This window comes from Macaca thibetana, chromosome 3 (genome assembly GCF_024542745.1).
Source record: "Macaca thibetana thibetana isolate TM-01 chromosome 3, ASM2454274v1, whole genome shotgun sequence".
NCBI lineage: Eukaryota > Metazoa > Chordata > Mammalia > Primates > Cercopithecidae > Macaca > Macaca thibetana.
Genome location: NC_065580.1, coordinates 8090029 through 8113186, shown reverse-complemented (window position 1 = coordinate 8113186; position 23158 = coordinate 8090029). Strand labels below are relative to the sequence as shown.

The 23158-nt window shown below is 53.6% G+C and overlaps 2 protein-coding genes across 4 annotated transcripts in view; both read right to left on the bottom strand.

Annotated features, from left to right (window-relative positions):
- Positions 1 to 23158, bottom strand: part of ABCF2 (ATP binding cassette subfamily F member 2) — a 196276-nt gene that overhangs the window by 38105 nt on the left and 135013 nt on the right. The gene's annotated exons all lie outside the window — the stretch shown is intronic.
- The window catches only part of SMARCD3 (SWI/SNF related, matrix associated, actin dependent regulator of chromatin, subfamily d, member 3), a 38185-nt gene that overhangs the window by 12311 nt on the left and 2716 nt on the right, over positions 1 to 23158 (bottom strand). The gene's annotated exons all lie outside the window — the stretch shown is intronic.

The window sequence follows — 23158 nt, the reverse complement described above, 5'->3', positions numbered from 1 at the left end:
ATACCCTCCTGACACACACACACCAGGCACACACACCAATGCAAGCGCCAGAAGGTCGAGGAAGCCACACGGCTCTGCACACACAGGCACACCTTGAGCACCTCCAGATCCCGTCGTGGGCCCCATTCCAAAGGCAGGCCCAGACACATTTGCATACTGCTTTTAGGTGGGCGACATGAGGAGCCTTCAGACCAGAAAACTGGGGCGGCGCCAGTGTGGGGGCCCGGACCAGGGCTCCCTCCTCACAAAGGCCAGGATCCCCAATGGCTCAACCCCAGAAGGGGGCTCGGCCGTGCCACGCCGCCGATGGCTCCTGCGGGTGGGGAGGCGGCCCGGGAAGAGCCTGGATTCTTCCCAGCGCAATAGGGCTCCCGCCGCACTTGGGGCAGGCCGTGCGCCTGTCGGGGGCGAGGGCGGCCGCCTGGCGCCCGGAGCCGCAGTCCCCCCTGCCGTCCCCCCATCGCTCCTTCCCTCGCTGAAGCACTACCAGCACCAAATGGCAAAGCGCCGCTCCCCGCGCAGGGAGAGATGCGCCGCGGCCTGCGGGACGGGCTCGGCCGCCTCGCCCCCACCGCGCCCGAGCGAGCGGGCGGCGGCCGGGGAGATGGGGGGCCCGGGCCGGCCCGGCCCGCGCCGCCCCTCCCTCCGCCCGCGCCGGTCCCCAACCTGGGCATGCGCGCCGCGGCCTCCCTCCCGGTGAAGGTCAGCCCGGGGCCCAGCTGCAGGACTCCGCGGCGGCCGGGGAGGCGGCGGAGGGAGGAGGGATGCGGGGAAGAGACTTAACCCCTTCCCTGCGGGAAGATGGCCACCGAGGCCGGGCCCCAGCTGCAGTCCCGCCTTCCTGCCCTCCGTGAAGGTCCCACCACCAGGACTCCGCTCGGGGGGCGCGGCAAGAGGAGCGAGAGAGCGGGGAACATGGAAGAAGGGGCTGGAAGGAGAGAAGAGAAGCTGGCGAGGGGAGAGGGAGGAAGGGAAGGGAGGAACAAAGGAAGCGAGACTGGAGGGAAAACGGATTGCTTGGGAGAGAGCTCTTTCCTCTACTCCCTTTTCCCTACACTCCCAGCAATAAAGCTTTCCTTAGGGGAATACGATCACCCTCACTGGGGCGGCCTGAGTGTGTGTGTGTGTGTGTGAGTGTGTGTGTGTGTGTGTGTGTGAGAGAGACAGAGAGAGAGAGAAAGAGAAAACGTGAGAGGAGAGGGAGAGGAAAAGAGAGAGAGAAAGAGGGAGAAAGTGAGACCACTTGACGCTCTAAGGACCACAAAGCCTTGGTTTCTGTGTTCTGGCCATCCCTAAACCAGGCCCCACTTTCCGCCATCCAGCCTACCGGCCCGGGCTAAGCCCCAGCCCCAGGGGACCTCTGGCTAGTCCTTGGGGTCAGGCCCAGGCCCAGAGACGGCAGGAGGGGAGACTGTACCTCAACCTCCGCCTCTGGTGAGGGTCAGCAGAGGGGACCCGAAGGCCACCTTCCTCCTCCTCCTCCTGGCTGCCCCCATGCTGCTCCCAGGCCAGGGCAGCTGTGCACCTCCCTGTTTGTGTTGGGATGTTTCTGTAACCCCGACACTCTCTGCTGCTATCAAGGGGGCTGTTTCTCTGTGACTTTGTCTTTCTGTGTCACTTTTGCAAACACACCCGAAAGAGACAAATGCAATAGATGGAAGCAAAAAAAAAAAAAAAAAAAAAAAAAAAAACAAAGAAAAACTAGGACACCAAAATAATGGTGCGACCTTGGGCAAGTCACTGTACCTCCCTGTCCCTCAGTGGCCTCAGAAGTCAAAGGAGAGGCTTAAGTCAGAGCATTCCTAGAGCCCTTCCAGCTCTGAAATCCAAGAATTTCCTAAGACAGAGGCAGGAACCAAGGCAGACTGGGAGGAAGGAGAGGGCAGAGGGAGGGAGCAGAGAGAGGGAGCTGTGCCGGGAAGCAGACCCGCACCAAGTGAGTGGGGGCTGCTCACCAGGAGTGAAGCCTGGTCCCAGCTCAGCACCCCCTCCTCTATGGGGTCCTCAGGGACACGGCCCTCCCACTCACTCCCTCCATCCTCCCCTCAGAGTAGCTCTCTCTAGGTGGCTCTGCCCCTGTCATACACACCTGGCTGAGCCCTCACCCCTACACCTTCAGCATCCAGCCAGCAGGGTGGGCCTTACCTTGGGGTCCCCAGGGTCCTGTGCGGCAGGCAGGTGCATGCGAAGCTTAGTGGAATGAATGAGGCCTCCTTCCTCTCTTTGCGTGCGTGGGATTCCTCAGTCTAATGGGATGCTCCTTGACACCCCTCCCACCACACACAACACAATCAACTGCTGGTGGCAGGAGGAGAGCGGGGCTGGGCCGCTGGGCTCTGAGCCTCCCGCTGGCCCACGGGGAAGGCACATGTTGGATCCATAGCAGGTTTTTTCTTATCCCCCATTAATGAGGTGGTCGCTTGTAGCAGGTCACGCACCCCATGAAAATGTGCCACACAGGCCTGGTCCCCATTTCTGCAAGGACAGAGCTGGGCTGTGGGACAGTGTTTATGTGGGATCCTGAGGGGTGCTATAACCTCTCTCCCACCTTCCAGGGTGTGGCTCTGCCTGGCGGGCAACAGGGATGCATCCAGGGACCCTGAATTGGGCAGTGCCCTGATCTGCTGGCTGTATGGCCCCTGGAGGGAGGGATGGGTCACTCAGAGCCATCCTCACTCTCCTCTCGTCTCCCTCCAGATCAACACCTGGCACATCTGGCCAGATTCAGCGGCTTAGATGTGGCTGAAACCCAGGGCAAACACACGGGGATCACATGGCCTCGGGACTCATAGGGTAGTTGGGACTCCAAACAGTAGCCAGTCTTCCCCTCTCCTCCTCCCAGGTGTGTGGGAGCCATGTCTGGCTCCACCGGCCTCCTGGTTAACAGGCAGCCAGGGCTGGGAGGTCCACCCATCTCCATAATATCCCCTGGCTCTGCTAAGGTCCCACTCCTGCCCTGCCTCAGCCATGTCCCAAATGCCTGAGGTGCCAGGGGAGTCACCCAGTGCATGTCCCAGACATCCTACTCACCTCCCCATCTCTCTACAGATGCTGGCTGCATCCAGATGTTGGCTGCTAGGGAGCTGGGCACCCGGATCTGGGGGGCAGCCTTGTGGCTTCTGGTTGACTTGGGGTCTGCTCATGTCGGGCTGTGTGGCCCTGGGAATGCCGCTTCCTCCCTGGAACTCTGTCCTCATCTGTGAAATGAGGGTGCTGCTGCCTCCCCTCCAACCTCTGCCTCTGGAAATGCTGGCAAGGCACAGAGTGCTGCCCGCTTCACCGGGGCTTTGCGCCAGGGCCCTGCCTCTTCCACCCTGCCTGGTGTGGGGAGGCCTTTGACCGCCCTGCTAGCTGTCTCCACGTGTGCCCTATGTTCCCCAGGTCCCAGCCCTCCTCTTTCTTAGTGAGAGGACCCCCATTCTGGCACCTCCAATTCTCCTCTCTGTCTTTTGCAGCTAACAGCTCCCCATGACAGTGTCAGGACAATCCTGGTGGCCTGGCGTCCTGCCCCTCACCTTGGGAAGCTTCTGAGGACTTGTAAGGCAGGAACAGGCCTCATTTACTGCTCTGACCAGGTGTTCAGGGGGATTCCTGCCAATCACTGCATTCTGGGGTCTGGGTGTCACTGGAGTGAAGAGAACTGAATAGTTATAAAAAGTCCATCTGCATTTCTCTAAACAAATTTTTGGGAATATTAAATCAAATGGCAGTGGGCAGTGGGATGTGTAAATAAACCCCCCGTGGAAGTGCTGCGTGGACTCGCCACCCAGCTGTCCTTGCTGGTCTGATGCTGCACCTTCCACTCTGCACCCACGGGGCCAGGGGAACCCTCCACCTGCCCTCGGCTTTGAGGGCACCAGGTTCAATCTCACACTGCCCTTTATCCCCAACTGCGTCAGTCACCACAGAAATCCCCAGACCCCCTCAACTCCTGCATTTTGGGCCCCACAAGGCCCTAGACCCTCCTACAGTTGCCATCTCTCCCCAACCCCTGAAACCCTCCTACTCTGTGGTCCGTCCTAGGAACATTTCCAACATGCTCCACCTCTTCTGGAAGCATCCTCTTTGCCTTCCAGAAGCAGAAGCCAGGCTCCCTTCCAGCAGTGGCTTGACCACTGGCCTCAGGGTGGGTACGGCCCCCCGTTGCCCCTCACTGCTGTTTCCAGACCCCTGGCTCTGCATCTTACCCCCAGCTAGGGAGCCTTCATTCGTGCAGATTCTGGCTCCTGGCTCATGTCACTCTCTGGAGCACCACTCCTGTCCAGTCTGCTGCATGCTCTTCTGGACATCTCTGGCCTCTCCGTTCCTTGGCAGCTCCCCTTTGAGAGATCCTCCCCGTTCCCTCAGCCACGCACTCCCAAGGTCATCTCTTAGATGACTGCAGCAACCACAGCCCCCCACTTTCAGTCCCATGAGCCCCACTTGCTGACCACCATCTCCTCTTTTTCCTTTTTCCAGTTCACCCTGTCCAGCTCCCTGACCTCCAAGTCCTGCAACTCCTCTGGAACCTCTGCTTCATTTCACCACTCTGCACCCCTCCCCACAGCTACCCCTTGCTCTTACACATTGAATCTCCTGGCTCTTTTGACGGTGATACATAACACACAATTGACCATTTTAACCTCCCTTGCATGTACTCTTTTTTTTTTTTTTTTGAGACGGAGTCTTGCTCTGTCACCCAGGCTGGAGTGCAGTGGTGCGATCTCGGCTCACTGCAACCTCTGCCTCCTGGGTTCAAGCAGTTCTCCTGCCTCAGCCTCCCAAGTAGCTGGGACTACAGGTGCCTGCCACCATACCCGGCTAATTTTTTGTATTTTAGTAGAGACTGGGTTTCACTGTGTTGCCCAGACTGGTCTCAAACTTCCTGACCTCAGGCAATCTGCCTGCCTCGGCCTCCCAAAGTGCTAGGATTATAGGCATGAGCCACTGCGCCTGGCTTTTTTTTTTCTTTGAAACAGAGTGTCACCCTGTCGCCCAGGTGACGTGATCTCAGCTCACTGCAACCTCTGCCTCCTGGGCTCAAGCAATTCTTGTGCCTCGGCCTCCTGAATAGCTGGGACCACAGGTGAACACCATCATGCTTAGCTACTTTTCGTATTTTTAGTAAAGACAGGGTTTCACCATGTTGGCCAGGCTGGTCTCGAACTCCTGACCTCAAGTGATCAGCCCACCTTGGCCTCCCGAAGTGCTGGGATTACAGGCATGAGCAACTGCACCCGGCCCCTTACATATACTCTTGACTCTCTTAAGAGGTAAATCCAGCTTCATCAATTCCTCCCCTGCAACCATGCACCTGAATGTGGCCAGAGAAAGACACACAGCTACCCCTCCCGGTCTCATTGTGGATTTGGCATGAGCTCAGCTGGCATCGTGCTGCCCGGCAGACCACTCTTCCCACAACAGTCACATCTATGCCTGCTCCCACACCCTGACAGGAGTTTTTTGCATCTTCTCCCTCCTCTGACCTCCAACCTCTCCTCCATCCTCCTCACTCCCAGCTCATGTCCCTGTTTTCCCCCTTCACTGAGAAAAAAGAAGCTTCCGAAGAACTTCCAGAGCCTCCCACCACACCCTCTGCCTGCCAGCAGCTGATCCCGTTCCTCCAGATGAGCTCTCTGTGCTCCCGACTACAGCCAGCCGTGCCTCCATGTGCCAGCTCTGTCCCTCCTCCACACCAAGGACACTGCTCCAGCAATTCTCTCCCACACCATCATTTCATCAACATTCCCCTCTCCCCTGGAGTTCCCCCAGCAGCATGCGCAAGTTCTGTTACATCCCCACTGGAAACAAACGCTCTTCTTTCATTTTTTATTACGTTTTAAAAAATAGAAGTGAAGTCTCACTATGTTGCCCGGGCTGGTCTCAAACTCCTGGGCTCAAGTGATCCTCCCGCCTCAGCCTCCCAAAGTGCTGGCATTATAGGCGTGAGCCCCTGCACCCGGCCTCCTGAAACAATCTCTCTTAACCCTACTTATCCTACAGTTTGCTGCCCAGTAGCAACAAAACTTCTCAAAAGAGTTGTCTCATTTGTGCTCTTCCATTCTCCCTGAATCCCAATCCTGTCAGATGCAGCTCCGGCTGCTCCACTGAAACACTTCTGGCAGGGCCACCGGTAGCTTCCACATTGGCAAATGCAGCTGTCAGTTCTTAACCTACTGCAACCTCCACCTCCTGGGTTCAAGTGATTCTCCTCCTCAGCCTCCCAAGTAACTGGGACTACAGGCGCCCGCCATCACACCCGGCTAATTTTTGTATTTTTAGTAGAGATGGGGTTTCACCATATTGGCCAGGCTGGTCTCGAACTCCCGACCTTGTGATCCACCCGCCTCGGCCTCCCAAAGTGCTGGGATTACAGGTGTGAGCCACTGCACCTGGCAAAGTCACAACACTCTGTCCTCTTTCAAACATTTCCTCCCGTGGAGGGAGGACACTTCCCCCTCTTGGCTGACCTCCTGCCTCCTGGGCTGCTCTTTCTCAGGCCCTGGGGACCATCCAGTTCTTCTCCTTCCCTCTCCATGCAGGAGCACCAGGACTCAGGCCTGGGTCCTCCTCACCTCTCCACACTCACTTCCTCGGAGATCTCATCCTTTGTGCGGTCTTATCACATCCAGCACCACCCATATGTCAGCAGCTCCCAGTTTCCTCCAGCCCGGTCCTCTCTCCCAATCCTTGGACACATCTATCCAATCACCTATTCAGCGTTTCCACCTGGATCTTCAGTGGACAGCTCAAACATGGTCTGTCCAAAATGAGCTCCTGCTCTTTTGCCTCAAACCCCATCCTCCACCCACAGTCTTCTCCCTCCTTCCAGCTGCCCAGGCCCACACCTTGGAACACCCTGGACCCCTGCCTTTCCCTCACACCCCACATGCACTCTGAAGGCACATCCTGTTGGCTCTGGACCCAGCAGCCCACTGCTTCTCACCTCTCCCCGGCTGCCGCCCAAGCTCCAAACCACAACTACTGGGTAGCCTGCTTCCAGCCTCGCCCTGACAGTCTGTTCTCAACATGGCAACAAGTTCTTTAAAAAGGGAGTCAGGACCGGGCGCGGTGGCTCATGCCTGGAATCCCAGCACTTTGGGAAGCTGGAGGTTGGTGGATCACTTGAGGTCAGGAGTTCGAGAGCAGCCTGGCCAACATGGTGAAACCCCATCTGTACTAAAAATACAAAAATTTGCCGGGTGTGGTGGCATGCAGCTGTAATCCTAGCTACTTGGGAGGCTGAGGCAAGAGAATTGCTTGAACCCGGGAGGCAGAGGTTACAGTGAGCCAAGATTGTGCCACTGCACTCCAGCCTGGGCAACAGAGTGAGACTCCGCCTAAAACAAAAAAGAAAAAGAAAAAAAAATAAAGAAAGAAAAAGGGAGTCAGATTATGGCATTGCTCTGCTCTAAACCCTCCAGGGCTTCCATCTTATTCCAAGCAAGGGCCAAGGTCCTGAAGGTCCTGCAGGATCTGGTCTCATCCTTACTCCCTGTCCCCTCTGCTCTCACCTCTTGCTATCTCCCTCACCACCTTCTCTCTGCCCTGGCCTCTGTGCTCCCTGCAGTGCTTTGGAAACTCCAGGTCCATGCCAGTTCAGGATGCTCTTCCTCTGGCAATCTACCTGGTGGACTCCTCACCTCCCAAAAGCCTTTATTCACATGTCTCCTCCCCAATGAGGCACAGTCTGTCTCCCTGATTAAAAACTGCAAGCCCTCTCCCTCCACACACCCATCTCTTTTATTCCCCTCCACTCTCCCTACAGGACCCTATACCTTCCACCTTTCTATATCATCTACTCCCTACATTGATGCCTAACTTTTTTTTTTTTTTCTCCATTAGAATGTAAGCTCCAGGCCGGGCGCGGTGGCTCACACTTGTAATCCCAACACTTTGGGAAGCCAATCACCTGAAGTCAGGAGTTTGAGACCAGCCTGGCCAACGTGGTGAAATCCCGCCTCTACTAAAAATACAAAAATTAGCCATGTGTGGTGGCAGGCACCTGTAGTCTCAGCTACTCAGGAGGCTGAAGCAGGAGAATCGCTTGAACCTGTGAGGCAGAGGTTGCAGTGAGCCAAGATCACACCACTGTACTCCAGTCTGGGTGACAGAGTGAGACTCTGTCTCAAAAAAATAAAAAATAAAAAAAGAATGTAAGCTCTGAAAAGGTAGGGGCTGTGTGTGTGTGTGTGTGTGTGTGTGTGTGTGTGTGTGTGTTTTCTAAAGGAGGCAGGGCTTTTTATCTGTTTTCTTTGCTGCTGAATCCCAAGTACCCGGCACATGGCAGAGCCTCCAACATGTGATGCGTGGAGGTGAAGAGAGCCCACTCCGACCCCATTCAGGATCTTCAGCACAGATTTCCAAATGCCAGCTGAGGTTACAACCTGAGACTTGTTTTGTTTTGTTTTGTTTTTTTGAGATGGAGTTTCACTCTTTTCACCCAGGCTTGAGTGCAATGGCACAGTCTTGGCTCACTGCAACCTCCGCCTACTGGGTTCAAATGATCTCCTGCCTCAGCCTCCTGAGTAGCTGGGATTACAGGCACGCACCATCACGCCCAGTTAATTTTTGTGTTTTTAGTGGAGACGGGATTTCACCATGTTGGCCAAGCTGGTTTCGAACTCCTGACCTCAGGTGATCCACCCGCCTTGGCCTCCCAAAGTGCTGGGATTACAGGCATGAGTCACCATGCTTGGCCGAGACTTGTTATCATAGGAGTAATAACATTGGTTTAGATTTGTATAGGATTTTACCATTGACCAAGTACTTCCACACACAGTAACCTGTCTGATCCCAAAAGATAACCCTATCAGGTTCCTGGCAGGGTCCCCATTATAAAGATAATGAAAATGAGGCTAGAAGAAGTTGTGTGACTTGCCAAAATTCACTGTGCTATCACAGGGTGGAGCTAGGATTGCAAATCAGGTTTCCTGTCCTCAAGGTTACTGGGTTTTCTCCTTTACCGCAAGCTGCCTCCCCAGTGTCCCCATGCTAAAGCTTGCCTGCTGGGGGTAGTGACAGACTCACCAACATACACACCCCACCTTCCCCAAACACCTGCCTTTTAAAGAAGGAAATCAAGATCCCTGAAAGCCTGTAGAGCTAAGCTGAATTACCCTTAATTATCCTTTTAAACACACCCCTCAAAATCTCAAGCTGATTGTTCGAAACATTGGGAATACAAATTCTAGAAAATGTGCTACCACCAAGGTGTCTGAAATAAATTTCAATGCATTTGAGAAGGTTCCCTTTGTTACTTTTTAGCCAAAAACAAGAAAAAATAAAAAATGAATGCTAAACTTGGAACAAGCCCCTTGTTCCTGTGGCTTCTCTGGTCCTCACGACCAAGTGTAACTCCTATACATGCTCGAATCCCACGGCGACATGCCACCCCGCCCCCTACCTGGACCTCAGTTGGCTATCCTTTGGGAACGTCTCGTTACCCCGACATAGCCAAGGGGTGCCCTGGGACAGCCCCCTACCACCTCGCCTTGCCTTCCTGGTGCCACTTGGTGCTAGGTTTAGAGAACTTAAAGAGGATCCAGCTGGCCCTTAAGAGGGGTAGGAGAAGCGATGAGAACAGCAACAGACTCTGTCTATGCCGAGTGGACCACCAATTTCTTGGAGAACCAGGCAAAAGTAAGTGGGATTGAGAAGAGATGGGGCTTGTGAGGCTTGTCCATGACCAAGGACTTCACAGGAAGCTCAGCTTCTTGCCGGCCCCACACAGCACACTGGTAACTCAGCAGACTTTACTCTGGGGCTCAAACGGCTACAGTGGCACCGAGAAGTCTCGTGAAGACTCACCATGGGGCAGGCAGTGGGGAGGCGGCAGGGGCCTGCTCTCGGCAAACCCTTGTAACTAAGGCTAGCTATGCTCTCCACCCCTGCCTGAACCCACTGCCCTGGGCAGGGTCTCTGCAGTCCACAGTGTGATGGCTCCTAGCCTGGATTCTAGAACAGGGTTTCTCCAGTTGGCACTGCTGACATCTCGGGCTGGATGATTCTTTATTGTGGGGGTTGCCTTGTGCACTGTATGATGTTAGGAGCATCCCTGGCCTCTATTCTTTACCCAGTGTGGCAAACAAAATATCTCCAGATGTTGACCCTTGTCCCTGGAGGGTGAAATTGCCCCAGGGTTGAGAACCACAGCCCTTGAGTCAATTAGTTCTGGGTTCAAACCCCACCCAGTCACCGAGTGATCATAACCCTGATCATGTTACCTGACCTGTTGGAGCCTCAATTTCCCCATCTGCAAAACTGGGGGTCCCTCACGTGATACACGGGTGGATGTGAGGATTAAAATGTGGTTGAGCATGTGCAGGATTCAGCACAGTGCCTGGCACAGGGTCAACACTTAACGAGCAGCAGCTGTTAGCATCAGCTTCCCAACGGTCCTGCCTGCTTGTCCCACAGCCTGGATTCCCTGTGGCCTCGGCTGCTGCTCATCTGTCTTATCTCCCAGACTTGAATGATCCTGCTTCCAACCAACCCCCAGCTAGGGTGGGGCGCAGTGGAACCAGGGAGCTCTCAGAACCCTTCAGTGGCAGGCTCATCACAAACGCCACGGCGGGTACAGGTGAGGGCCGAGCTGCCACTTTTAGAAGCCAGCCAGGTGATCATTCAGAGTGGCTAATTACGGCGGCTCTGGGAGCCCTGCGGGAAGTGTGGGGTCTACTCAAACCACTGGACCCTTCCTTGGGCAGAGAGCAGCCACAAGTGGTGTTAGCGTGCAGGGGGTTATGCCGTGGGAAACCTGTGGTCCCGCAACTGAGCTGTGGGGGCTGCAGCTCGGGCTGCAGGACAGGAGGGAGACATTCAGAAGCCACCACACGTTAGCACATCCACTGCACTTAAACTTTTTTTTTTTTTGAGACAGGGTTTTGCTCTGTCGTCTAGACTGTAGTGCAGTGGTGTGATCACAGCTCACTGCAGCCTGGACCTCCTGGGCTCAAGCTATCTTCCCACCTCAGCCCCCTGAGTAGCTGGGACTACAGGCACGTGCCACCATGCCCGGCTAATTTTTAAATTGTTTGTAGAGACAAGGTCTTGCTGTGTTGCCCAGGTGGATCTCGAACTCCTGGGCTCAAGGAATCCTCTCACCTCGGCCACTCAGAGTGTTGGGATTATAGGCATGAGCCACCATGCCCAGCTTTGGGACTTAAATTTAAAAAGACACTGTAAGGCCAGTTACGGCCTAGAAAAGCAGAGGTTTGGGAACTGCTGATAACGGCATCTGAGGAAAAGCAGGGCCTTCTCCCACCCCGTGCGCTCCTCTGCCTTCTGTTCTCTGTACACGTTTAGTGAGCACCTCCTTTGGGACGGCTCCTGGGAAGCGCTGCCCATTTACATGCATGACATGGCCTCCGCCTGTGAGACCTGGTGGTCCCTGAGAAAGACAAGATGGATAGAGGCTTTTGTGCCAGGTGTGTCCAGAGGGCCCTGCGGGAGCAGGGAGGAGGGGCCCCTAACAGGGTGGGGCAGGGCTACCCCAACAGGTGTCTCAGAGTAGCGACACCTAAGCAGGACCCTGAGTGCAGCCAGGGAAAGCCCCAGCTGGGCAGGATGCCCAAGGCTGGTATGGGGTGCTGTGGGTCTCAGGGGCTCTGCCTCCTTGGGCACCTCTGTGAAGGTCAGGGGAGAGGCACCCAAGACTCGTGCTTTATCTTGGCGAGAGTCATGAATAGTGGAAAGGGCAGGACAGGTGCCCTGCAGAGCCCAGCAGGCTAAAACTAGTGACAGGGAAGCCAGCACACACGGCTCTTATTGTGAGCAGCCACTGTTTGTTCCAAGCTCAGTTCAAGTCCACAGTCCCCCTACCTTGCGAGGACAATCCTTAATCCACCTTACAAGTGGGGAAACTGAGGCCTAAGGAAGCAAAATGACTGGTGCAAGGTTGCAGAGCTGGTAGGGGTGGAGCTGGGATTTTCATCCGGGTGGCCTGTGTCTAGCCTAGATCCTAGCCCAGAGGCTGTGGGCAGACTTGTAGGGAAGAAGTGGAATGTGCCAGACACTCCTGCTAAACGGATTTTTTTTTTTAATTAAAAAAATGCCAAGGGGTGTTCTGAGGGATTTAAATCAAGGCTGAAGCTATAACCACAACTTCAAACCTGGGAGGCAGCTGGGGAGGGAGGGGAAAGAGAGGCAGGATGGCCATGTGTCCACCAAGGCCCTACCACTTTCACCAAGGAGGCCTCCTCACCAGCCTCAAAGCCCTCTCTTTGCCCTCCCCAGGTTCCACCTTGGAGAATGTCCCTCTTGTCCCTCCAAACCTCAATCCTGCCCATCTACATCGCCGTATCTTTCAAGCCATCCAATTCCCTCAGCCCAACTCCAGGGTCCGGCCATTTTCCATGCTGCTCTGTGGTTGTTATTATGAACATCCTCTTCTCCCTTGGCCCTCATATTTAATCCATAGGCAAATTTTATTAGTTTCACTGTTATCTGCTCTCTCAAGCCCAGTGGTCTCTGCATTTTTTCTGTCACTACCCTGGTCCAGGCCAGCACCATCTTTCTTCTGCACTGATCGTCCCATCTCTCCATTCTGTCTCTCTCTACAGCATGGCCAGAGTGATCTTTTAAAAAATGCAGTGAGGACCATAGTACATCCTTGCTTAAGATCTGACAATGGTTTCACGGCACTGACAGAATCCACATTCCTTGCCGGGGCTCACAGGGCTGACTCCACCTTGTGGGTGCCTTCAGCTCCGCCAGTCCCTATCTGGTCCTCAAACTCACTGGGTCCCTGCCCACCTCAGGACCTCTGCACCTGCCATTCTCTTGACCTGCTATGATCAGCCACTGGGTCTGAAGGTCAGGTTCCTGATGACAGGATTTTTTTTTTTTTTTTGAGACATAGTCTTACTCTGTTGCCCAGGCTGGAGTGCAGTGGTGTGATCTTGGCTCACTGCAACCTCTGCCTCCCGGGTTCAAGCGATTCTCCTGCCTCAGCCGCCCGAGTAGCTGGGATTACAGGTGCCCACCACCACACCTGGATAATTTTTATATTTTTAGTAGAGACGGGGTTTCGCCATGTTGGCCAGGCTGGTCTCGAACTCCTGATATCAAGTGATCTGCCTGCTTCAGCCTCCCAAGGTGCTGGGATTAGAGGTGTGAGCCACCGCACCCGGCCAAAGTCAGGATTTTGCCCCGAAACAGAGAGGAGCTAATGTCAGCTCCTGCCTTGGAAAGTGCCCCAGGATGGCAGTGGCTTTTGGCACAGGGTGTCGGAAGAGGAGAGCATGATTATAAGCCATTCCGAAGCCCAAGATGAGTGCTCTGAAGATGGTCTCACACAAGAAGCCACCAGGCCAGGCCAGGCCAGCGCCTAGGGTAGGAACTGTGGGAGTTCCTCTGGAGGACGGAGGCAATCACCCGCTAAACACCTAACTCCTCAGCAGGCCACCTCCTTCTCCCTGATGTGGAGGTGAGGAGGTCAATGGTGGGATCCATGGAGTTCTGGGGAGTCCAGCGGAGCTGGGCCCAAGCCTTTGCTGGAGGCAGCGTCGGAAGCCAGCATGGAGCAGCAGCAGTGGTGGTGGTGGCGGAGGGGGAGCAGACCGTGGGGCCAGGCCCAGGACTAGCTGGGAAGGTGGCATACTGACTGCCCAGGGTAACTGCCAGAACAGGAGGCTGGAGGCTGCCCTCTGGCTCTTCATGGAGCCAGGTGGGGCACTAGTGTTCCAGCAGCCCAGGGGCCCAAGGACTGGACAGTGGCAGGGAGCCGACCTGTCCCTCGGGGCCTTGGTTCTTCCTGTGATGGGGGTAGCCCAGGGTTTTGAACCCCATCAGCTCCCTGAGGCTCTGACCATCTTGCTCCTCTGTAAGACACATCTCCAAATTCTGAAGGCACCTGTAAGAGTACCCCTGCTATGGGATGAACTGACTGTGTCTCCCAAAATTCATATGTTGGAGTCCTAACCCCTAATATATCAGAATGTGATCTTATTTGGGGATAGGGTCGCTAAAGAGGTAATCAAGTTAAAATGAGGTCATTAGGGTGGGCCCTCATCCAATAGGACTGGTGTCCTTACAAGAAAGGGAAATTTGGGCACAGAGACTTGCACAGAGAGATGATGATGTAAAGAGACAGAGGGAGAGGATGCTCAACTTCTAGCCAAGGAGAGAGGCCTGAGACAGATCCCTCCCTCACAGCCTTCAGAAGGAACCAACCTCACTGACACCCTGATTTCAGACTTCCAGCCTCCCACACTGGGACCAGGAATCTCTGTTGTTTAAGCTTCCAGGTCTGTGGTCCTTTGTTGGGGTGGCCCTAGTGACCCAACACCCCCACAGCCTGCTCTTCAGGACTCCCAGGGTGGTCGTCATGAGACCTGCCTGCTAGTCCACCTACCACCTGGGCCTCCCCTCGGAACATCCTCTGGTTTGCCTGATGAAAGCAAGCCCTCCGAGCAGGGTGCAAAGCACGGGGCAGAATCCAGGCCAGAAGGCCTGAGTTTGAGCCTTTATTCCATCATCCATTGACAGGAGTATAAAAGTGCCAAGTCACCATTAACCTCTCTGATCTCAGTCTCCTCATCAGTGGGCATTTATCATCTTACCTCTCTCACCGGGTTATTGTGCATAGCAAAATAGTAATGATTTGCCATATGTGAAAATTCTCTTTAAGTCACAGAGTACTGAGTAAAGTCATCATGGCCATTAATGTATCACTCTTTGGTAATCACTCATTGCACTGTGGACTTGAACTGACCTTATTGTCAATTTAACCTCATTTTTTTTCTTTTCTTTTCTTTCTTTCTTTGATACAGAGTCTCGCTCTATTGCCCAGGCTGGAGAGCAGTGGCGCGACCTCGGCTCACTGCAATCTCCGCCTCCAGGGTTCAAGCGATTCTCATGCCCCAGCCTCCTGAGTAGCTGGGATTACAGACGTGTGCCACCATGCCTGGCTAATTTTTGTATTTTTTGTAGAGACAGTGTTTCACCATGTTGGCCAGGCTGGTCTCAAACTCCTGACCTCAAATGATTGCCCACCTCAGCCTCCCAAAAGGCTGGGATTACAGGCGTGAGCCACCACGCCCAGCCAATTTTTTTTTCCTACTCTATGCAAAACATGTCTCCCTATCCCCTACTTGTAAAGTTGTCTTTTTGTCTCAAGAAGGGACACTTAACATTTACTCCTGTTAATATTCATCTTCTAAGAATTAGCCCATAATTCTTAGAAGGTGAATGTTGACAGCTTTTGAATATTAATTCAAAATATCCAAATATTCACCATCTTTTCTGGCTGTGTGTCATTCATAAATCCAGTGAGTGTGACCATCAATCTGCATCTAAATCTTTGCTGAATGTATTGAGAAAGGGACAGGAAGCAAGACAAGGCTCTCTCTCCAGACTAATGTACACCCTTTGGGGCTTAGTCTTTCTTCAATTCTCAGCAAATTTGCCCAGTGATTGTAACATCCAGCCAGCAATATGCTAGTGTGTCATGTCAGAACATCAGCCACTGTGGGAGGTTTTTTTTTTTTTTTTGAGATAGGGTCTGGCTATTGCCTAGGCTGCAGTACAGTGGTGTGATCATGGCTCATTGCAGCATGGACCTCCTGGGCTCAAGCCATCTTCCTGCCTCAGTCTCCTGAGTAGCTAAGACTATAGGTGCATGCCACCATGCCTGGCTAACTGTTAAAATGTTTTGTAGAAATGGGGTGTTGCTTTGTTGCCTAGGCTGGTCTTGAACTTTTGGCGTTAAGCGAGCCTCCCAAAGTGGCCTCCCAAAGCGCTGGGATTACAGGCTTCAGCCACTGCATTCAGCTAGTGGTATTTATACCACAGGAATTGGCGAACGATACAAACCGGAACTCTGCTCCCACGCCCCGTCCTGCCAAGAGCCAGTTGTTAAACATTTATCGGCACACCACTGCATCCAGCCCACGTTTATGTATCATACCCTAAAGATATAGGGAAACACTTTGTCAAACACCTCCAAATTAACACATAGAGCTTCATGGAGCTTAGCCTACAAAATAGTTCAACATGCATTATCCAATTTGGTTCTCTCCACACTCCAGGAAGCTGAAAGGATGACTATTACTATATCCATTTTAAAGACAGGAACACAAGGCGTAGAGAGTTCTTTAAAGACTGACTCAGAGCTGGAGGGCAAGTTAGTGTCGAAAGTGAGGCTCAAACTCCTGTTTTCTGATCATAAGGTCCATGTTCTTTTTGAGTCACTATCTGACTGCTCCCCCATTCGTTATCAAATGTACTCTGAAGTCCTCAGGGGTTGGTACTCTGGGTTTAAGTTAAGACACAGACAAGTTGAGAGGGATTCTACAACAGCCCCGCCCTTCCCATTAGCAGTCATCATGAGGATTTATGAGCACTGCTTCTCAAACTGGGATTCGGGTCTTTGTGGGAGAGGGTCCTCAAGTTTTTGAAAAGACTCTGCATTTTGTTTATAATTTCATTGTAATTATAATGTAGCTGACAAGAAGCCAACTAAAGCGACAGCAGGCCAGGTGCAGTGGCTCAAGCCTGTAATGCCAGCACTCTGGAAGGCTGAGGTGGGCAGATTGCTTGAGCTCAAGAGTTGGAGACCAGCCTGGGCAACACAGCAAGACTCCTCTCTACTAAAATTCAAATATATTAGCTGGGTGTGGTGGTGCACACCTGTAGTTCCAGCTACGTGGGGCACTGAGGTGGGAGAACTGCTTAAGCCCAGGAGGTTGAGGCTTCAGTGAGCCATGATCGCACCACTACTGCAGCCTAGGCGATGGAGCCGAGATCCTGTCCCATAAATAAATAAACAAACAAACAAACAAACCAATAAAGTGACAGCAATTCTTAATGCAGTGTTTCTCAAACTGGGGGCCCTGAGTTCTCAGTGAGAAATGCTGGTTTGTTTTCTGGGCTAGGGGATAGAAGGGAGGGAAGGGGACAAGCGGCAGGCAAGGAGATCTCAAGGTGAGTGTTACAAACTGGGCAGGGCAGACAGGTTTTGCTCAGCCCTCACTGTGTCCTAAACACTTTAATTAGACACCAACCTTAGAGACTGAGAGATTTCGCATCAAAGCCAGATTTCCAGAATCTCTAAAAAAAAAATGAGAAATTTGGCAAGACCAGACCACCAGTCCACTTAGAGACAATCAGGTGGAGCTGAGAAGGGGCTGTACCTTTTCAGAGGGGCGAGAGCCCTCCCATTTGCCACATCTCCTCCCCATTCCCTATTTTAGGGGTTGCAAACTCAGATACTCCTAGGGGCACAGCAGTGACAGTCAATGAGTGGAACAGGCTGTGTGTGAGATGATAAATGGTCTTTGACTGTGAGCCTCAGTGCTGGGGGCAAAAGAGGAGGGGCTGGGTTGAGACCCTGAATAAAGGGGTGGCTGTCTTATCCCTGTGAGGGCCCCTGAGGTTTGGGCACAGCAAATTTCTGAGGGCTAAATGTGGTGGAGAGACACCAGTTGGGACTCTTGCCTTGACCACTGGGAAAGTTCCTTCATGCCCTGTGCCTCAGTTTCCTTATCTAGAGTGATGATGATTATAACAGCACTTACCTTATAGTGTTGTGGCTAGGATAAATTAAACCACATAAAATTCTCTCTTTTTTTTTTAAATGTAGAGATGGGGTCTCGCTTTGTTGCCCAGCCTGGTTTTGAACTCCTGGCTTCAGGCGATCCTCCTGCCTTGGCCTCCCAAAGTGCTGGGATTACAGGCATGAAGCACTGCGACTGGCCTAAAATTCTTGAACTAGTTCTCAAAGCCAACAATGAGCCCTCAGTCTCTACTGGCTGCTATTACTCTGCCCCCAGCCACTTCACTCTTGCACTTCCTGCAGGTCACTGTGTTTGTGGCAGCTGCTCTTGAATCTGAGGTGGGGGCTGTGCTGGTGGGTGGCGGGTGGCAGGGGGAGACATCTCTGTCCACTGAATGGATCAAAAGTGTCTCAAAGACGGAATTTTCTTCTGAAGGAAGAGGCCTGGGTAAGATGCAAGTGAGGTGATGATGCAGGGGGAGTTAGAGGGGAAACTGAGGCATGAAAAGGCAAAAGTACAGTGCTGCTTCCTGCTGGGGAGAGTGGAGTAGGTGCTGTAGACCTGAAACTGGAGCTCAGCTTCTCTTGCATCTACTTAGGCCCCCACGGGGGGCACCTTCCCACCCACTGGCACCTCCTTCAAGCCCACCCACCCTCGAGGCCCCTGCTGTGGATTCAGCTGCCGGCCCACCCTGAGCCATCTCCAGGGACCACAGGGCTCTCTCCTGGGCCCTGCTGACTCACTTTTTCTTTTTTCCAATGAAAAACTTTATGAAAGGCAAAGAAGACAGGCCTCTCACACCTGCAGACTGCACCAGGCTAGATGGGAGCTGTGGGCTGGAAAGATGGGCTAAAGCTAAGATAGCTCCATGTTGGGGCTGACAGATATGGAACAGGAAGAATGGACTGCTGGGTGCCTGGGTGGTGGCCAGTGGTATAAGCAGGCAGCATGAATGGCAGGCTGGGACCTGCAACCAAGGGAGGCATCAGTGGCATTAGATGGTGCTCTGGGGTACGCAGATGACACCTAGAGCAGGGACAGCACTCAGCATCCCATGTGAACACTTGCAGTGGCAAGGGGCGCTTGGTGAATGCAGGCATTGTGCAGAAGGTCTGGCATCACCGTTGCTTCTTTATAGAAGGGCATGATGTCCCATTCTACAGACGAGACATGTCACTCAGAAAACTGAGTACCTTTTCCTCATCTGTCTGGCTGGAGAGGGAGAGCTCACCTTCTAGCACAGGCCCAGGTGGCTCCAAGCGTGGGCCATGGCCTTGGGGGGGATCTCCAATGCTCCCCAGGGGGCACAAAGGCAGTGAATCTTTGAAAGAGCCAGAGCTGGATGTTCCGGGCGGAGACACAGGTCCTGTGGGAAAACTGCCTCCAAATGTTGAAAGGTGGTCAGATGGCTTGGAGGGAGAAAGGGGTTTCTCCCTGCAACTCCAAAAGGCAAAACCAAGGTCAGAGGGAGTGACATTCTCCTTCACCACGGGAATAACTGAAGAGGGAATGAGCATGGAGCACTCCTCCAACCACGGAGTTACAGGAGGGAGGGCTGCTGGGCGCGGGGCGTGGGGCAGCTCAGGCAACAGCAGGACAAGGCTGGCAGGCAAGAAAGGCCCCCCCTTGCATCGTGGTAGTGTTGAGAGGGTGACGCTGACAGCACCAAGAGGGATCTGGGGCTCATTTTAGAATCAGCCATAGAGCCATCCCCTCTCTGTCCACTGCCTCACACATCTGTTCATTCATTCAAGAAATATTTCTCTGTACTGTGTGGAACAAGACAGATGCAGCCATGCCTTTAAGGAGCCCTACAGCTCAGCATGAGACTCTTTGGTAGGTGCTGCAAGACAGAAAAGAGTGGGTGGCCCTCACGCCCAAGCAGGGGTGGGAGAAAGACTCCCTGCAAGAGGTGGAACTGAAGTGGAGACTTCAAGATGAGTGCAGTTAGCCAGGTGAAGGGAGCTGGGAAGGGTGTCGGAGGTGCAGGGAACAGCAGGTGTGAGGGCCCTGAGTGAGGGCGCAAGAATGAAGCCACAAGGAAGTGGAAGGTGGAACAAATCAAATTTGTGTTTAGGAAGCCCATTCTGGTTACAGTGCTGGGCTGGGGTCTGATGCAGGGGCAAGGCTGAGTATGCGGCACTCAGATGGCGGCAGAAGACCACAGTGCATGGACTAGGGCGGTGACGTGGGCAATCAGGAGTGGATGGAATTGACACTTATCTAGGAAATAACATCAAATAAAAGGATGTGGCAATTGTTCCAATGGAGAGATAAGAAAGGGGGTGGACTTGGTCATTCCAGGTCTGGACCTGAGCCTCGAGGTCACTGTTCAGCAATGTGGCCCATCCACCCCACCGCGGAGGGGTCCTACTCCCTTGTCTTCACGTGTTCACAAGGAAAATGTACTCTATTCCCAGGAGAGGAGATGCTGGAATGACCCTGGCCCTCTCCCCACCCTTCTTCCCTGTGGGAGGAGGCTCTGTCCGATGAGGTGGTAAGGGCCTGCGCCAGCCGGACGATCCTTCTCCCGGGAGGGTGGGGTAAAGGTGCTGAAGGCAAAGCTGCTTATCCTGTGGCCAGTGTTCCCCTTCCAGGCGAGTCTGTTTTAGGACACAGATCATCTCCTTCTGCTCCCGTGCCCAGGTAAGCAAACCCAGGTTAGGAAATAGGACAACACTTGGGCCTCAGGTTCAAGCCTCTCTTCAGCTCGACTTTCCCTGCACTTAAGTTAACTGAGGCCTGTGCCTGCTTTTGCATGGGTTCAGAACCTGTGGGGAAAGACCAGGGCTGGTCCCTCCTCATACCCAAACTCACCTGTGGGGCCTACGTGCTGAAGGAGTTCTTTATTTCCTATAAGGATATTACCCCTACTGGAGAATGTGACTGTACTTAATTTCCAATTTTAAATAAATCTTCCTGCTGCCTGATATTTATCAGAAACATGGTTGTAAATATCAACATACAGAGTATTTCCTGGCCAGGTTCGATGGCTCATGCCTGTAATCCCAGCACTTTGGGAGGCTGAAGTGGGAGGACTGCTTGAGCCCAGGAGTTTGAGACCAGCCTTGGAAATATAGTGAGACCTCATCTCTACTAAAATAAAAACAAAACAAAAAGAGCAAAAGCTAGGGGGCATTGTGGCTTGTGCTTGTAGTCCCAGTTACTCAGGAAGCTAAAGCAGGATCACCTGAGCCCAGGAGTTCGAGGCTGCAGTGAGCCATGATCATACCACTGCACTCCAGCCTGAGCAACAGTGTGAGACCCTGTCTCTTACAAAAGAGAAAGAGGGTATTTCCTGAAGGTAGTAATGCACTCCTCTAGTTGCTCCGAATTTTAAGTTTGGGTTAAGCAATATTACCAATATGTTTATGGCTGGGCAGTATTGTGTTGGTCCTTGCCTTAGCCCTAGGAAGCAGTTGTGACATTGTTGAGAACATTGCGTAACTCTGTCACATGGTATCCCCTTCATTTCCTCATACAGGAGAGACCTCCCAAGGGCTCGGGACCAGAAATCACAGTGATTTGAGCAAGTTGTCTGATTTTTTATCTTATGCACAGTGTAAATCATGTAATTGCTTGCTTCTCTGCTCGCATCAGGGTCTCCGGGCCTCATGGTTTGCATCTGGTGCCGCAGCCACATCCTAGGCGGCACCATGTTTTCTGTACTCTATCTCTGTCTCCGTTTCCTCACTATATGTATCTTTGAAAACTACCTGAAACCCTTTTCAGGATGAGGCAGAGCATAAGAACACCTCCCTGTGTCTTCCTCTCCCTCCCTCATGGCACAGTGTCCCTCACTCCAGGGCATTTGCCCAGAACGCTCTTCGGTCTGGGAAAAAGGTTCACGTGGGAGATGGTCCAAGTTTTTAAGTTCCAGTAGGAGGCCTGTGTGGGGCGCATGCTCATGAGGCACGTTCTGAAATCCCTGGAAGTAAGTGTAGGGTGCCAAGAATTGGTGTCACAGCTTGGAAAGTCAATAAACAGAACGTGCTATCCCAAAAGGTGGGCCTGGCCGAAGTGATCAGCCCTCCCCTATGGTCCTTTATGAGTCACCAAGGATTCCCACACCCCTCATTAGCAAGGAGCACCGGGGGACACAGCAATGGTCCCTACAAGACGTCCCTCAGCCAAGTACCCGTCAGAAGCAGGCGGTGGCCTCAGCTTGGCCCCAGATGGTTCTGAGTCCAGCCACAGCTGAGGGAAGTCCACTCATCCCTGAGGGGTGTCTCCGCCTCCTCCCGGTGACACCTCTAGCTCATTACCTCCACCACTTAATTCTCACTAATCACTTGCAATCACACTGCCAGCTTGGGGTGAGGACGGATGCCTAGGCACCAGCACCAGGCCTGTCAGCATCCAAATGCCCAAGTGCCTGCCTGGCTGCCAAAAGCCTGCAACGCACACCGCCGATTGCATGTTAATGCGATTCCAAAATAAAGTGCCAAACTTAGCCCACCTTGTCACTCTTGGAGCTGGGGCTTCTGACTCATGGCCAGGGCCACTCTGGGGCCAGGTGTCACAAGGATGGACCTACTGCCCCAGGGCCCCAACTCCAATCTTCGCAGGCCTCCCCTGCCCTCCTCCCCTGTGCCCATCCTCAGTGACTCTTCAGGAAAGGTCTGGAACAGCCCAGGGCTCCCACCAACTGCTGCTGGGGAGCCCCTTAGGGCCTAACTCAGTGCATGTCAAGTATCAGGAGGACTCTCCATGTGGGGGACCACTTCAGGTGCACCCCCCCAGGAAGCTTAGCTGCCTCCCATCAGCCTGCCCCCTATTCAACCTGGCCTCTACCCTCGGCCACCCCAGAACTGTAGAGTGCTTGGTTTAATATATTAGCTCACACCTTTTCTTTATGAATTTCAGCTAAAACACCAACCACCACAAACTGAGCAACGAGTCCCCAGTTCACCTCAGGTGCTGGGGAGGTGTTGGGGATGAGGGTGGGACCTTTGCTTGGAGGCCTTGACCTTCCTGCAGGTGGCCCAGGGCTTCAGGTGTGGGGCTAGGCATGGCGGCACCAGGCGTGTTTCCTTGGTGATGGGTACCAGGTGACTGGTGCCTGCTGCTGCCCTGTGTGGCTTGGATCCTCTGGGCCAGGCCAGATTCCCCAGCAGCCGGTGCTCTGCCCCATTTTTCCCTGGGCCTGCACCTCACTGGAGGAGGAGGGGCACTGGGGGAGTCTGAAGGGGAACAGGGCTGTCCCTGGCCTTCAGAGCAGCCTGGCAGGAGGATGAGTTCCTCTGCCAACTTCTGAGGAAGGAGAAGCAGAAAGCACTCTCATTCTGCCCACAGCCCCAGGCCTCCCCGAACCTCAGGCTCCTCTGAGTCATTTCCAATTGCACCTTTCCAGGACTTTCCTGACATCTCCCTCCTCAGTGCTCTGGTCTGTGGCCCTTTGTGCCCGATTGCCAAGGCTGCTCTCCAAGGCTGCAGGCCCTGAGGACAGGGACTGGGCTCCACGTGCCTTGAGGCCCTGACAGCACCTACCCTGTTGCCAGGTGCCTCCCACCGGTAAGGCCAGCCAGCGTGATGATGGGTGGGGCTGGGCAGGAAGAGCTCAGACCAGACTTCAGATCCGACCCCTTACCATGCTGGGTGGGGCTCTGGGGCAGGTGACTTTTCTGCCCAGAGCCTCAGTGTGTCCTTCTGGACAAGGGGGGACTGATGCGGACAAGTGT